The sequence below is a fragment of the Leptopilina heterotoma genome, unplaced genomic scaffold (genome assembly GCF_015476425.1).
Source record: "Leptopilina heterotoma isolate Lh14 unplaced genomic scaffold, ASM1547642v1 Lhet_199, whole genome shotgun sequence".
Lineage (NCBI taxonomy): Eukaryota > Metazoa > Arthropoda > Insecta > Hymenoptera > Figitidae > Leptopilina > Leptopilina heterotoma.
Window position 1 is genome coordinate 1,512,710 of NW_025110915.1, and position 14,824 is coordinate 1,527,533.

Below are 14,824 nucleotides of genomic sequence, written 5' to 3' on the forward strand. Positions count from 1 at the left end.
TTTAATTAAAAACTTTGAAAATTATTGTTTTCTCTAAAATTAAAAAAAAATAATTGTAATTAAATTTTATAAAAGAATTTTTTGGAAAAGACTAAGAAATAATCAATTAATTTTGAAAAATTTTAATTAAAATTTTTAAAAATAATTTTTTTCGAAGAATTTTGAAAATAATTCTAAAAAATTTGATTTTATAAAAAAGTTTTTGGAAAACATTAACAAAATAATCAATTTATTAGAAGAAGATTTATTTTTTCAGGTATTTTAAGCACAATTCTAAAGAAAATTCAAATGAAAATACTAAAAAATTCAATAAAAGAATTTTAGGAAAATATTAATAAATAATCAATTTTTTGAGAATTTTAATTAAAAATTTTAAAAATGATTGTTTTCTCTAAAATTTAAAAAATAATTCTTAAAAATTAGATGTCTTAAAAAATTGTAATGTAACTATTTTTTGCAGATATTTGAATTTTTGAAAATATGTAATAGAAAATACTGAAAATAATTGAATTTTAAATAATTGTAATAAAAAAATCGTGAAATTTGTTTTTTTTAAACATTTTTAAATAATTTTTGAAAAATAATAAATTTTTCAATCTTATATGTGTAATTGAAAAATTTCCGAAGAATTGAAATTCAGTAAAAGTTTTTAATAATAATTGAATTTTATTTTTTTTTTAAAGAATTTTTGTAAAATCTTAGAAATGAATTAATTTATTGCAGAATTATAAATACAAATGTGCAAATACATGATTTTTTTTAAAAATTTAAAAGGTCTAAAAAAATTATCAAAAATTTGAATGAAACAAAGATATTAATTATTTGAAATAAAATTTTACAAAATTTCAATTAATTCAAATCAGAATTTGAAGTTTTACTGTAAAATTATTCATTTTTAACTAATTGAAAAAAGAGTTCTGAATAAAAAGGAAGTCAATAAAGAACTTAATCCGAATTTTTACAAATATTTTTTTGTCGCTCTAGAATCTATTTTCTCTGCAAACTGAAACTTTGTGCTACAACTTTTATTGAAGGGTAGAAAGAGTAAATATTTTATCGCTATTTGGCAATGTGACTCGTCATTAATAACGTCGAGAGGCACACCACGTACGACTAAATACGATGAAGTTTGGCTGACATTCCTGACCTTATACAATGCATAATTCGACTGCTTTGTACTGATAGCAATTTATCATCCTTTGACGTTTCACCGCAAACGATAATTTTAGTCTAGAATTCACTGAAACTTCAATCTCTCTCGCATGATAAAAAATAAACTAAATCTTTCGATTCAAAATAAAAATATACTTTTTTATAAAAAAAATTATTTTTCCATTTTACACAAAAAGTTCAATAAAATTTTCAATTTAGTACCAAAGTCTTATTTTTAAATAGAAAAAAACTTAACAAAGCAAAACGAAAAAAAACACAAATTTCTTCTGATAAAAATTAAAAATTGCTATAAAAATTTTATTTCTTTTCAGTAGAAAAAGCTCGATTTTTTTAAGGTTCATAATGGTTCATATTTTATTCTATAGGTACTCTAGTGCAATTAAATTTGAAATAAACCTACGAAAATGAATTTCACATATTTCTACACAGTAGACAATGAAGAAAATTCAGAATATAAATCAATTAATACTAAAATAAATCTTATCACATACGTTTCTATTAATTTCGAATGAATCGTTTAATTAAATATGAAGCCTCGAGCAATTTAATAATAACATAAGTCACTAAATAATTCTGAAGCATTTAATACGCGATTACATTTAATAATTCATTGTTTCAATGCCTCTGGCACATTACCATTGCAATAGACGTGTGCGCGCACGTTAGTAATAACGATTTACCTTCTAAGTAATGAATATAATCCCCCACCGAAAGCTTAAATGTGTTACTTACAGAAATGGTTGCAATCTGCTGGTTTTGCTATTACTAAGTTATGACTTTCTCCCAAGATTCAGTCGGCAACGAGGGCAGAAACTTAGCAACCTCTTTAATTTAATGCACTCAACTTCTTTCACTTACTTTTCTTCTTCTCTCTTTTTTTCCACCCCCCGTTTCTCTAAAATCTTATTATTAACTTCATTACTATTCCCTTTTCTTTCCGCATAATTACTTTGTAACCTGCTTTTTATGAACAAAACTACTTGTGAATTAAAGTTACTGTAAAATTGCCTGATTTGAAAAAAATTAATTTTTTTTCCTTTTTTAACTAAACATACAAACACTCTGGCCTCCGATTGACTTTAAAATGCAAAAACATTTGTTTTAATCAATTCAAAGTACGAATAAAATCGAAAAAGTCGTTTTCTTTATTTCGGTTTAACAAAAAAATTTTATTTTATATTTCTCTGACTTTTTCTAATTTTCTGAAGAGTTTTGAACTCTTTCCCTTATTCCAATAACTTTAATTCTAATTTTTTGTAAAATTCAATTATTTTCAGAACATTTCTTCACATTTTTCATCAAAAATAAGATTATTGTCAAACATTGTCATAAAGTTCATCAAAATATAAAAATTTGAAAAAGATTTAACGATGTTTACAATTTGGGAATTTTTCAAATTAATTAACAACTACGTCTGTAATTTAATTATTTCTCAATATGGCTATTGTACCTAACTTCTCCAACATTCAATTATTTTCTACAAAATTTTTAAGTAAAATTCTTTTCTAAATCAATCAATTTTAAAAATTCTCAGAAAGTTCTATGAGAATTCAATTATTTTAAAAAGAAATGAAAGCTCGCACTTAAAACACTACAAAAATTCATTTGTTTTCAATTCAATTTTACGAAATTTCAATTATTAAAAAATATTCAAATCATATAAGTACTCATAAGTTCATCTAATTTCAAAAAAAAAAAATTTGAATTAAAATTTTCCAAATTAAGTTGTTCAGAATTTTTAATTTAAATTATTTAAAATCTAAATCTTTATAAATATTTTTATTTTTAAAAATTTTTTCTATAACTTCTCCAAAATTCAACTATTTTCTAGAATTTTAAACTAAAATTCTCCTTTAAAATAATATTATTTCTACTAATTTTCTAAATTTTTTTTTTTTTGAAAATTGAATTATATTCAAAGACTATAAGATCAACTGAAATAAAATTTTAATCTCAATTGTTTTTAATTGTTCAGAATATTGAATTTCATTGTTTCTAAAAAATTCTACTAATAATTTTTTTCAAAATTCAATTATTTTCAAAAATTTTTAACTAAAATTTTCCTCTAAATCATGAACAAAAAGTTTTGAACGTTCAAATGAACGAAATATTTTTTGTTAAAAATATTTTCATAGATTATTGATTACAATTCAAATTAAAAACTTAAATTTTACATTTAGAAACATTATAATTAATTTGCTTAATAGTGACGCAAAATTATAGTAATAAAAATTTAATTTGAAGAAGAAATAAATAAATTTCGTTCATTTGAACGTTCAAAACTTTAACCTCCTTCTAAATCAATTATTTTGAATATTTTTCAGAAAGTTCTTCAAGAATTCAATGATTTAAAAACAAAAAATAATTTTTTTAATTGAAATTACAACTCTGCGCTAAAATATTTACAAAAATAATGTAAATGTTTTACCACAAATTACCAACTTTGTTATTAAGTTTGGAAGAAAAGTCGCATTTTATTAAAATAAGTCGAAAAAAGTATAAAAAGTCACGTTATTCAAAGCCTAAACACTGACAAAAAAATTGTTTGATGGAAATAATTTGTTTGTCTATTATCAAACAAATACTTATTTACATCCAATAAATATTTACTTGAATCAAATCATTTTTCTTTAAATCGCATAAATTTGAAACAATAATTTGAATATTTAAATCGCATATTACATTTTATTCACCTAAACAAAGATGTATTTAATGTAAATAAATATTTATTTAATTCAACTAAATATACGTTTGACAATAAACAAGCAATATTTTATTTGGATCAAAAAATTTATATAAATAATTTATTAGTTTGACAAATATAACCTATTTCACAGTTTTGGCACGTTTTTTGGAAAATGATGAAAGTTGTGGGAGTTTCCAAAAATTCATACTATTTCTCTTCCCTATTCTGAATCACTAAATAAATAATTCATTAATATATGGGTGATTTTTCTAAAAGTGCTACTTTTGATCTTCAATTTTTCAATTTATTTTTTTTTTAATTATATGGTTTTTTTTCTATTGAACTACTTTATTTCATACTCAAGAGTAAGATTTTTGAGTTGCGCAAAATTAATTGTTAAAAATGTAAAAGTTTTTCTTCATTGACAGTTTTGGTCAATTTTTTTGTAAAATATGAAAATTTTTAATAGAAAGGAGTGGGAGGTTATAAAGATTCTAAGTATTTGTTTATATTCTGTTTTGTTAAATAAACAATTCATTAATAAATTATTTTCCCCCAATAAAATTCGAGCCTAGACATTTTTTGAATTCACATGGGGCATTCTCCACAATATTTTCATTAAAATATTTAATTTCGTTGAAATAATTTTTTTTTTGGATTCTGTATCGAAAAAAAATAAATACGTATTTTTTTATTTTCTGATTTGATGAAAATTACGAAAGTTATTAATTTTTGAAATTTAATGTTTTGAAAACAGTGAATTTTCAAAACCGTTTTTCTCCCTCAATATTTCAATTTAGAAAATAATATGACCCATGAAATTTGTCGGAAATTTCATGAACTTTTCAAATATGCAATTATTAATAACGAATCTGCAAAGGGAATACCTAAAAACTTGAAATTAAACTTAAAAAGTGTTATTTCTCAAAGATGGACACTTTCGATTTTCAATTTTTGTCTCTCCACTTAATCTTTAAAAAATGAGAAATTTTTTCCTACTTATGAGAATGTGGTGTTATTTCATTTAATTATTATTTACAATATTCTTAAATCTCAGTGCACGAATTTTTGAGGTACATTCCAACAAAATAAAATTTTTCAATGAAAATATTGTGGAGAATGCCCCACATAGATTATATTCCTCTATATATATTCATATAGCAATATCAAGAAAAAGGAGAGGGAAAAAAAAATTTATCGTACACAATCTTGAACGGAATGATTTGTCAAGAAGGAAGACAATTTTATGGTTTTTCCAATTCCCCTCAGGTTCTGTTTTCTCGATATATACAGAAAGTACCATTTCGGGATTAACATCCGACCAAAGTAACAGCCAGACGGACCAGTATTCTCCTAGTGAAATTTACGGTAACTCCGTGTTAAACGATAAAACCAACAGCGCGTCGCGGCGGGTCTGCGAGAGAGAGAGAGAGAGAGAGAGAGAGAAAGGAGGGATGGTGTGTCTAGTGTGTTCATACTGGGTTTTGGTACAGTGTTTTATAGTATACGCGAGAACGAGGTGTATAGTAACGAGGCTTTCCATATTCATGGTGTACGACACACTCGCGCAAATTTAATCCACAGAACCCTCCCCAAACTCTCTTTCCCTTTCCCACTATTTCTCTCTCACTTGGCGTGTCTAATCCGCACGCCCCAAACCTCTTTTCAACCATTCTACACTCCCTCGTTCTCTCTCAATCCTCTCTTTTTACCTGTCCATCGCTATTCTTCATTAGTTTTCGTCAACCAACCTCAATCATGTAGATTATTATTCATTTAAAGTCTCGAAAAAAAAAATGTTGGTTTAATCTTTTCAATATTTAGGACCAACTGTTGTTGCCAATATTTTGCCCCGGGATTCAATGGGGAGCTGGGAATTTAAATATTGGACCATTACTCTAGCCAGTATATATAGCCAGGATTCAATTTCAATCCTCGAATTTAAAAAATAGAAAATTATATAGACATCATTGACACTAATAATGGAGTTAATGCCGACTCATATTTAAATACTGAACCAGTATAGTGTTACCATTATTTCCCCAGGATTCAAATCAAAACATCGAGTTTTAAATATATAACCATAGTGTTGCTAATATTGGCCAAAGGCGTCGGACTAAATTTAGAAATAAAAAATAATATCAAAAGTGTCATAAAATGTTTGTAATAATTGCAAATAGTCGTTTTGTGTTTAAATGAAAAGCGTTAACAGGGATGCCACAAAAATTTAATTTTGTTTTTCCCTGATTTCCAGACAAAATTTTGACTATTTCTCTCATCCTAAAGAATATTCTGATTCACTTTAAACATGATTAGATACTCAAAAAAAATATTCTATCATAGAAAAGATTTAAAACCTTTTGAAATTCAATAACTTGAAAGAATATTATTATAAAACATGAAGAAATGGATCACTCCGAGTCGAAGACTCGGAATGATCTATTTCTTCATGTTTTATAATAATTAAAGATTACGAAATTTCGAATATTTGGAAATTCTTCAATCAAATATACATTACAAAATAAAAACTTGAAATAATTTTAAAAAATTGCAATTAAGCTTCTTGAAAAAAATTAGTTCCATAGAATTTTTAATTACAAGTATGAAAAATTCAAATTTTCAAAGATTTTAATTTGTAACCTTTATACAAAATTCAATTATTTCTAAAAATTGCAATTATTAGTAACTTCTCCAAAGTTAAATCTAAAATTTTATATAAAATTAATTTTTAAATTAATTTTTATTAGAAATTTTTACAAGAATTCAATTATTTAAATACAAATGTAAATAATTTATTGAATAAATAAATGTTTCTTAAAAATGAATTCTTATATAGAATTTTAGCAACAAATTTTTAAATAATTGAATTCTTTCGACGAATTTTAATAAAACTTTTATTAATAATTACATTTTTTCAGGAATTTGATTAAAGTTGTATTAAAAATAATTGAAATTCTGCAATGAGTTTTATTCTTTATTCTTTATGAAAATAGTTGAATTATTGCGAAGAATTTTATAAAAAAAGTTTAAAACAATTGAATTCCTGTGAAATTTTCATTATTTTAGAAGATAATTGAATAAAATTTTTGAAAATAATTGAAATTTTTCCATGAATTTTATTAAAATTTTTGAAAATAATTAAATTTTATTACCTTTAAAAATAATTGAATTCTTGTGACAAATACTATTATTTATGAAAACAATATTGAATTTTGCAATGAATTTTATTAAAATTCCTGAAAATAATTGAATTTTGTTAATTCAATTATAAAGATAATTGAAATGTTGAAGACAATTTTTTTTTGACTTTTTGAAAATAATTGAATTCTTGTGATGAATATCGTTATTTATGAAAATAATTTAATTATATAAAAATTTTTGAATATAATTGAATTTCGGCGAAGAATTTTGCTATTTATAAATATAATTAAAATGTTGACAAGATTTTTAAAAAATTTTTGAAAATAATTGAATTTCTAGAAAGAATTTTAATATTTATTAAAATAATTGAATTTTATTACTTTTAAAAATAATTGAATTCTTGTGACGAATACTATTATTTATGAAAATAATTGAATTTTTGCAATGAATAATATTACAATTCCTGACAATAATTGAAATGTTAACGACAGTTTTTTTTTTTGACTTTTTGAAAATTTTCATTATTTTAGAAAATAATTGAATATTCGTTTAGAACTTTGTCAAAATTGTTTTTAAATAATTGAATTCTTTTAGGAAATTTTATTAAAATAGAATTTTGAAAATTATTGAATCAAGAAAAATTTTTGATAATAATTGAAATTTTGTCATGAATTTTATTAAAATTTTTGAAAATTATTTAATTTTATTACTTTTCAAAATAATTAAATTCTTATAACGAATACTATTATTTATGAAAACAATTGAATTTTACAATGAATATAATATTGAAATTCCTGACAATAATTGAATTTTTGTCGAAGAATTTTTTAATTCAATTATATAGAGATAATTAAAATATTAATGACAATTTTTTTGGCTTTTTAAAAATAATTGAATTCTTGTGATAAATATCGTTATTTATGAAAATAATTGAATTTTATAAAAGTTCTTGAATATAATTGAATTTCGGCGAAGAATTTTGCTATTCATAAATATAATTAAAATGTTGACGAGAATTTTTTTAAAAATTATTAAAAATTATTGAATTTCTGGAAAGAATTTGAATATTTATTAAAATAGTTAAATTCTTTCAAAGAATTCAACATCCTTAAATGATTTATAAGTAATAACTTTATGTCAGTTCTTCAATAAAATTAAGTTATTTAAAATAAATTATTGTCAGAAATAGAAAAAATTCAAGGTTTTTTAGAATTCGTGGTAATTTCATAGTTTATGAGACAAACAAAAATACTAAAATTCAGAATTTTCTTATATAAATTTTTAACATTTAATTTTTTCCAGTATTTGTAATAAAAATCCCTGACTCTTCCCTGATTTCCTTGGCCAATTTTACTTTCCATGGATTCTGATTTTATCAACCGAACTGCCACCTGGCGGTGACCTTGGCGTTCGCAGGTGGAGAGTAGCGTCTTCATATTGAATCTCGAAATGTTCGCTAATCTTCTTAATTTTCTACTCATTTACTATCATTCTGATATTTTATTCGAAAGTTAGACACGATTTTAATTAAAATTGATTACTTTTAGGTAAAAAAAAATGTTGAAAGAGATATTTTCTGTCGTTTGACACTAATAAATTCACTTTAGTAACACCCTATGAACCTCATAAAAAAGAAGCAACCCGATACTATAATTTGTTAAAAAGTTACCATTGTAATAACTTTTTTGCAGAAATTAATAACAAAAAAAAAGATATTTGTAAAATTTGTAAAAGATATTTAAATAAACAAATAAACCAAACAAATTGATAAGATTTAAATTGACAAAAGACAATTAAATCCAGTGAATACGTATTCAAAGGGAGTTATATTCAATACTATAGAGGAAGTGTGATGTAACATAGTATATAAGATATAAGAGAGGGATGAGCACGAGATGTTGGTCGACCGAAGAGTATCAACACTTCGAAACTGTCACACCCACGTACCACATTATCCCATCTCCCCGCTTTCTGAGCTCTCTGAGTGTATCTTAGAACCCGGTCGCTGGTTCAATGGCGTAAGCAAAAGAAATATTACTTCTCCTTTATTAAAAGAAATATTTTCCTCTTCCTCAGCCGTGAATCGTGAGTCGTCAGGAAATGTGCAGTAAAACCAAAGTTAAATTGTGTGTGTATTTTAAAATAAAATAAATGTTTCTTCTATTCATCTTCGACAATTTGTTAAAGAGTTACTTAGAAGTTTTATAAACGAAAAATATAAATTTATTTTTTTTAAATTATAGACATTTTACTCTCGATAAAGCTACACAGGGATAAATTATTTTCTTTGAATCTCAAAAATTTCCTTTCAGTAAAGTGTTTTATACTAAAATTGCCTGACAATTTTATTATTTATTTATTTACTATTTCTCTTCTACTTTTATTTATCAATTTTAACTATTTTTTATTACTAAGTTTTACTATTTACGAGATAGTTTATATTAAAAATTAATGAAATGTACATCGAACGTTGCAAAATTTACAAACTAGAAGCAATTTTTTCGGATTTATACCAACTTTTGTTTCCAAATTAATTTTTCGACAAACTTTACTTTAGAAATATTAAAATTTGCATAAGCTGCAGAAAAAACAGTAAAAGTTGCATAATTAATATTTTCGCTGCATTTTTTTCCCTTTAAAAATAATAAAAATCTCTCTTCACCATTTTTAAATAAAATTCCACACATTTTCAAATAACTTTTGTCAGATTTTAGAAAGAATGTTCTATGCATGGAAATGTTGGAAAAAAATATACTTTCACAACATTACTTCACTACGGTTTTGAATTTGAAAATAAAAAGAGACGCTCTTTTTGCATACAAACACAACGAGAAACTATCCAACTTTGTTAAATTTCGTTTTACAGTTCGAATGAAGTTTTCACTATCGTAGGTAAATTTTTTGATACACAAGATAGAAAAGTAAGAAGCGAGGAAGAAGAGAGTAGGCCAGGTCGCATCTATCGATAAATTGGCAAAGTTACGGAATATTGGATGCTGCCAACCACTAAAACTCCCCAGGGCATATTGACGCCGAAAGAAATCTAGGTGGACAGCAGCACCAACGATTTTTGCGCATAACAATGCAAACTCATGTGGTCTATATATGTAGTATAACACTTTGTATACAATACAATTCAGAAAATATACTTAGGGTTGCAACAAAAATGTAATTTTGTTTTTTTCTCACTTTTTCCTGATTTCCAGATAAAATTTTGATTTTCTCCCTGACGCTAAAGAATATGCTGATTCACTCTAAAAATTTAGTAAATACTCTCAAAGAAATGTTCCATTACATTTATTTATTAATTTCTTTAATTTTAAAATTATTCGAAAACATCAATAGTTTTATTTAAAATAAATATTTAATCATTATTATCTTATTATTTAAGATTTTGAAAAATTTCAATTTCAAACCTTATTTCTAAAATTTAACGACTTTTAAGAATATTATTATGAAACATGCAGATATCGATTACTTCGACTCGGAGTGATGGATTTCTTCATGTTTTATAATAATTAAAGATGAAACCCTTATGAAATTCAATTATTTCTAAAAATTGCTTTTAATATTAAAATTTTAACTAAAATTTATTATTAAATAATTTTTTATTAAAAAAGTCTTCGTGAATTCAATTATTTTAATACGAAAATTAATAATTAATTGAATAATGTGCGATGAGTTTTATTATTTAAGAAAATAATCGAATAATTTCCATGAAATTTATAAAAAAAGTTTATAAATAATTGAATTCCTGTGAAATTTTTATTCTTTATGAAAATAATTAAATTTTTGCGTAGAATGTTATTAAAAATTTTTTTTTAATTATTATTGAATTCTTTTGGAAAATTTTATTAAAATAATAAATATTGAAAATCATTGAATAGAGGAAAATCTTTGAAAATGATTCAAATTTTACCAAGAATTTTATTTAAATTTTTAAAAACAATTGAATTACTTCCATGAAATTTGTAAAAAAAATTATCAATTTGAAATTTTTATTAGAAAAGTCTTCGTGAATTCAATTATTTAAATACGAAAATTAATAATTAATTGAATAATCTGCGATGAGTTTTATTATTTAAGATAATAATTGAATTCCTAAAAAGAATTTTCTTACGCATCCCTGTAAAATTAAAATTTATTATTTATGAAAATAATTAAATTATTGACAAGAAATTTATAAAAAAATTTCTAAAGAATTGAATACCTGTGAAATTTTTATTATTTATGAAAATAATTAAATGTTTGCGTAGAATTTTATTAAAAATTCTTTTAAATCATTGAATTCTTTTGGAAAATTTTATTAAAGTAATAAAGATTGAAAATCATTGAATTGAGGAAAATCTTTGAAAATGATTCAAATTTTACAAAGAATTTTATTAAAATTTATGAAAATAATTGAATTATTTCCATGAAATTTATAAAAAAGGTTATAAATAATTGAATTCCAGCAAAATTTTTATTCTTTATGAAAATAATTAAATTTTTGCGTAGAATGTTATAAAAAAATTTTTTTTAATTATTATTGAATTCTTTTGGAAAATTTTACTAAAATAATATATATTGAAAATCATTGAATAGAGGAAAATCTTTGAAAATGATTTAAATTTTATCAAGAATTTTGTTAAAATTTAAAAAAAAAATTGAATTCCTTTGAAATTTCTATTCTTTATGAAAATAATTAAATTTCTGCGTAGAATATTATTAACATTTTTTTTCAATAATTAAATTCTTTTGAAAATTTTTATTAAAATATTAAATATTGAGAATGATTAAATTGAGGAAAATTTTTAATAATAATTGAAATTTTGCCAAGAATTTTATTTAAATTTTTAAAAATAATTGAATTTTGATGAGAAATTTTTTTATTCATAAAGATAATTGAAATGAACAAAATTAAAAAAAAATTTTGAACATAATTGAATTTATGCGGAGGATTTTATTACTTCTAAAAGTAAAATTGAATTTCTGCAAACATTTGTAACTTCTCAAAAATTCAATTTTTTAGTGTTTATAACTAAAATTCTTCTGTAAATAAATTATTTTTAATACTTTTTGAAAAAGTTCAATTAAAATATTTTTAAAAAAATTTATTCTACAGAATTGTTAGTTAAGTGTGAAAAAATTAAAATTTTCAAAGATTTTAATTTGAAAGCTTTTCAAAATTCAATTATTTATAAAACTTTATGTTATAAAGCTTTTAATATGCAATTATTAATTTATCTCAAATGTTACCTGAAATTTATTTTTAAATTTATTTTTATGAGAAAATTCTGCAAGAAATCAATTATTTAAATACAAAAATTAGTAATTTATTGGATAATTGAATGTTTCTTAAAATTGAATTCTCATATACAATTTTATTAATTACATTTTTCGAGAAATTCGATTAAAATTTGTATTAAAATTTAAAAGTAACTGAAATTCTGCGATGAGTTTATAAAAATGAATTAAATTTCTGCAATTATTTGTAAATTCTCCAAAATTTAATTCTTTTTTATGTTTTTAACTAATATGCTTTTATAAATGCATTATATTTTTAATAATTCGTTAAATATCTATTAAAAAATTTAATTAATTTCAGAAGAAGTTGAATTATTGTACAATTTTTAAAGAATCTAAGTTCTTTAAAATTTCTAATTGAATTCATTCCAAATTGAAATATTATATCAAATTAAGTTTTCTTATGAATTCTAAAAATTCAGTTTTTTCAGTAGTTTTAATAAAAATTCCTTACTTTTCCCTGATTTCCCTGACCTGTGGCAACTCTAATACTTATTTGGATTAAAAATTCAAAAAGAAGAAAAAGAGATTCATTTTTTCTGAAAGGAAATTTTTTTTTATAATTTTTTAAGATAGCTAGCATCTATTTTCAAAACTTTCAAAATTAGAAATTTCACTACCGAGCTAACAAGTTCAAATCCTAACTTTCCTACAAATTTCCAATGAACCAAAATTGTTTTTCTTTTCTACTCTTCCGACTGTATGTGCTAAAATTTTTCTAAACTGCAGTAATTAAGATGAAATTTTCTCAAGTTAATGAAAATCTCTCTCACTCTCCCAGGTTTCGGTGCACGAGCTCTCCTTTTTTCGAGAATAGTTTCTTGAAGTGAAGTCCATCAAAACGTGAACTAAAAAAGGAAAGGCTAGATTGACGAACTCGACTTTTCGAGCTTTTAAAGGTCTTTTTTAGTTCTTTTTAGGTTTCTAAAAGCAGAGAGAGAGAGAGAGAGAGAGAGGCAGGAATGACGTTGAACCGCAATCCTGGTGAAAGCGAGTTTGAAAGTTTCACCTTTCATGATTTAGCGTAGCAACAGAAAAAGGTGTAAGCTTCGTTAGCATATCGTGAAGAGTTGAACGAGGTCGAAGTTATATGTACTAAAGTTACCTGCACATAGTAACGCACAAGTATATAAAGAACAGATGTGCTTGCCTCGTTTCTACCAGAGGAAAATACAGAGAAAAAAGGAGAGAGAAAGAGAGATAAAAGAAAAATGTACTCAAAACCCTGTGGAAAAAGCTCCATTTATCCCTCTCCAAGAGGGACAAGAGTCGATAAAGTAAAGCGCGTGAGTGAAATGAGTTGGGGGGATAAAGAAAAGGGAATAATGTAAGAAAAGATGAAAGAGAAGCTGAAAGGAACGATGAGTGAAAGGAAAGAAATAAGTTTGACCTACGACTAGTACTCTAATATTAATTTCACTGCAATCAATTGTAAATTAAAAAAAGGGCTGTGTTGACTGAATGGCTGAATCAAGTTCATAAAAATGAATTCATAACATGCTTTTAATATAATAAGATTATTTACTTCTATAATGTTGTACCATATTAAAGAATTTATTGCACATTTTAACAAAAGAGAACGTTTGCTCCATAAAAATATTTTGAGAGAGAGAGAGAGAGTGAAAAGTCAGTCACTAATTCAAATAGAGTAAAAGATTTTACTATTCAAAGTTACAGATATAAATCGTTAATCATAAATATTGTGACCTTTGTAAAAATTTTATTTATAGATAATTTAATTTTTAGTAATTTTAATGTAGATAACTTTTATTATTCTCTACGAAAAGAAAATTATTTAGAGTGGAATTACTTATATAGATATACATATATATATAGTATAATAGATCTCTCTTCTTCTCTCTTAAAAATAAAATCCTCTCGTAAGATTCAATTAAAGTTTTATACGACATTTTTATTAGAGTTTTAATTATTGAACTGTATTTTATTTTTACGAGGCACATATAAATTGTACGTTCAACTGTGAAAACCTATAGGAACGCGTGACTGAAAAGCAACGAGGAATTTCCATTTTACCTCAATCGCATTTCAATGATTGAATTTTCACCGAGTAAGTCCGTATACCATTCAAAGAAATTCTCTTCAATCGTCTGCGTCTAACAACTTCAAAAAGACATCTCCTTTGGTTACTCACTACATTAATATATATGTTAGCTGACGTATTCCTCATATTATTCTTGTTCCCGATAAGTGAAATTCAATTTAGTATTAATATCACAATTATATTGGAAATTCTCCCTATATATCTAAATTTCATATTTTTATAACGATTTATACGAGAAAATTTTAATTAAGATTTTACAAAATTTCCAATTAAAACCTTTCGAAATTCAATAACTTATAAGAATATTACTATCAAACATGAAGATATCGATCACTCCGAGTCTTCCAACTAGGAGTGATCGATTTCTCTATGCTTCATAATAATTAAAGATGACAAAGTGATAATAACTTCAAATAATTTAAAAAAAAAATCGAAATAAACTTTTAAAAAAAAAATAATTGTACAGAATTGTTCGA